The sequence below is a fragment of the Stegastes partitus genome, unplaced genomic scaffold, assembly GCF_000690725.1.
Source record: "Stegastes partitus isolate 25-593 unplaced genomic scaffold, Stegastes_partitus-1.0.2 Scaffold1271, whole genome shotgun sequence".
In the NCBI taxonomy this organism is placed as follows: Eukaryota; Metazoa; Chordata; class Actinopteri; family Pomacentridae; genus Stegastes; species Stegastes partitus.
The window spans coordinates 48707-51761 of record NW_007579002.1 but is presented as its reverse complement, the minus strand read 5'-3'; the positions used below and the strand labels follow the sequence as shown (position 1 = coordinate 51761).

General features: G+C 48.9%; 1 protein-coding gene across 1 annotated transcript in view; it reads left to right on the top strand.

The window, feature by feature from the left end:
* Positions 1-3055, top strand: part of myo5b (myosin VB) — a 45025-nt gene that overhangs the window by 4399 nt on the left and 37571 nt on the right. The gene's annotated exons all lie outside the window — the stretch shown is intronic.

Sequence of the window (3055 nt, the reverse complement as noted above, 5' to 3'; positions counted from 1 at the left end):
CAGGTGATGCAGACGTCACAGGTGATGCAGACGTCACAGGTGATGCAGACGTTGAGGCGTTGCAGCCTCTGCCTGGTATCAGCGACCTTTGCCTGCCTCTGTGTGACTCTGCAGATCAAAGTTCCTCGACAGGCAGCGTTTTTCTGCCGACACACCCAGAGTCACCCTGAGGCTAATGTCACCGTGGTGACACAGTGGAGGGCGGAGCCTCGGCTTACCTGTGCAGCTGTGAATAGAAACCTGACACAGGTGCAGGCGTGGCGGCAGCAGAGCGTCAGGAAGCAGAGCGTGGCTGTGAATCCAACACGTCTTTCAGTCCAAACCTGCAGAACAGCCTGTTCTCAGCGTCCTCCTGTTCTTCCCGTTTCTCCTCCTTTTCTTCCACAAACCCTGAGACAGTGACGGTGCAGCAGCTGAACAGCAGCGTCTTCAGCAGAAACACAGCAGAGCACCTGCTAGCATTAGCATTAGCATCAGCTTGTAGCAGCGCTGGTCTGTGAGCGGCAGCCACGTCTGTCCGTGTGGTTGGTCTGTCTCACTCTGAGCATCTCTGAGCTGCTCGTGAAGCCTCGTCTTCAAGCTCAGAACATTTTGTGAAGCACGTGTAGCTGCAGGTCACAGGAACGCAGAACGAGGCGTCAGAACACTTCAACATGAAATACTGGGACACAACAATGAACGTGATTTTGGTTGAACTTTGGTAACTGATTGAGCAGGTTTGACAAGTCGAACCACAGAAACAGAGACTTTAGCCGATGGTCTGAATCAAGAACCGAGTTCTGGAGTTTAAAGACGCTGCCACAAATTGAAGAGAACGACTTTCAGACTGCGGCCTGCAGCAGTTATGAGTCACTTCATCACACCACAGCTCAGCTCTGGGATAAACCTTCATGTTCTGCTCAGTCCAGCTGTGACTGTAGACTTCAGTCCTCGTACAACACTCAGCAGAGAATCTGTTCATCAGATCGCATTAATATGAACTATATGTGAGGACGTGTTCCACTGGCTGGTGGGTCTGGTTCTGTGGTTCTGTTCCTGCAGTGAGAAGTCATGACATGACACAGAACTACTCAACACGTCTCCAGCAGGCTCATGCCAACATGTGCCGTGTGTGATCGGTCTTTCATCGCTGCTCAGATGTTCTGCTTCAGCCTCAGACCTCAGTGAGACACAGACAGAGTGTCCTCATCCTGCTGCTCTGGGATTGGACGCTTTGGGAGGGTGTCCCACATAGTAAGGAGACCAACACTTCCTGCTCTCCTCTGATTGGCTGCATCATGAATGAACACACACACACACAGTTTGTTGATCTGCAGCTTTCAATCTCAGAATCTTCATTAACATTATTTTACCTTCAAGTTCCTGTTTTTACGGTTTTTTTAAAAGATATTTTTTGGGCTTTTCTGCCGTTAATGGATCGGACAGAGAAACGTGGGGAGGCGAGCGGGGACGGGACACGCAGCCAATGAGCCGCTGGCTGGAATCGAGCCGCGGCCGCTGCGTCGGGGACCAGAGCTCCTGTACATGGGTCACCTGCCCTACCTGGTGAGCTGTCCGGGCGCCCCCTGTTGTTACGGTTTAATCCGATCTGAGCTGAACTGATCAGTGTTATTGATCACTGATCACAACCCTTACCTGCTTGTAACACACACATACACACACACACACACACACAGAGTTACATAAACCCAGTGTGTGTTGGCATAGGTCATGTGACCTCAGGTGTTCTGTCAGGTAAAGTGTATGCAAATGAGCTACTGCTTTCACTGCAGCAGATTTGCATGAGAGGCAATGATGTCATGTCAGGTCATGTGATCAGCTGACCTGGTGACGCACAACTGCCACACATGTGAGCAGAACAACACAAAGCGTACCTGCTGCTGCTTCAGATGTGTGTGTGTGTGTGTGTGTGTGTGTGTTGCTGTGTTCATGTGCTGCGACACACCAGAAGCAGCAGCTTCCTGTTTATCTGGTGAAGCTCAGGACGCCACGTGGAGCTGAACCGACACGTTGTTTTCATGATACTCATCCTGACGCGTCTCGAGTCGTTTTGTACAGGTCTGGAGGACTAGGAGTTGATTCCAGGGGGACTAGAATCGAGTTAAAATCCTTAAAGATTTTCATTTTTGATCAAATTTTCGGTTCAAATGAGTGAATTTTATGTTTATTTGGACAAATTCCAAGTTATTGTGGAAAAATTCTGAGTGATTTTGGATTTTTTGTTTATGTTTTGTATAATAAAGTTTTGTTGAATGACTCATTTACGACAAAGGAGCTTCACGGCTTTATGACTCCTGTACGTTGTCGAACTGGCAACAATCCCCTTGTCTGCACACGCACAGCTCAGAGGTCTAATCGACAGTCACTTCGCCTCTGCAGAACCTTTGTTGGGTCGCTGGTTTCTAGAACTCAGACTGAGGAGCAGCGTGCTGTGTCTGCACTCAGTCCTCCACACTTGAGCTGATGAGCTCGTGGTTTGTTACCGCTGGACAGCAGTGATGCGAGCTTCATGAACAAGATGTTAAATGGTTTCAGTCTCACCTCACAGACAAACAGCAGGAATCCAGAGTCTGGGTGGTTCTAACCCAGTTCTGCTCCTCTGTACATGGATGATGTGTCCCCTGGTTGTGGTGGTAACATGCGTCTCTATGCTGATGACTCCATGTTCTGATCCATGTTCTTACTGTCCTTCAGTTACAGGTTTCAACCAACAAACTTAAATTAGCTCCTACAGCAGAACAAAACCAAAACATCTCTGTTGATCTTCTGGGTTTGAGCAGTATAAATATCTCCAGAATGACTAAACACAGAACATCATGTTCTCACCCTGGTGACTAAACTTCATCTCAATAAATCACGTTTCCCTCTGAACTGTAGGAACACACGTGAGTTCTATCACTTCTGGATTCTGGTTTCTTCTTATGCATTTCGGGGGTGGTCCTAATGGTTCCTTCTGGTGATCTGTGAGGAGGGTGGTCCTGATGGTTCCTCCTGGTGGTCTGTGAGGAGGGTGGTCCTGATGGTTCCTCCTGGTGGTCTGTGAGGAGGGTGGTCC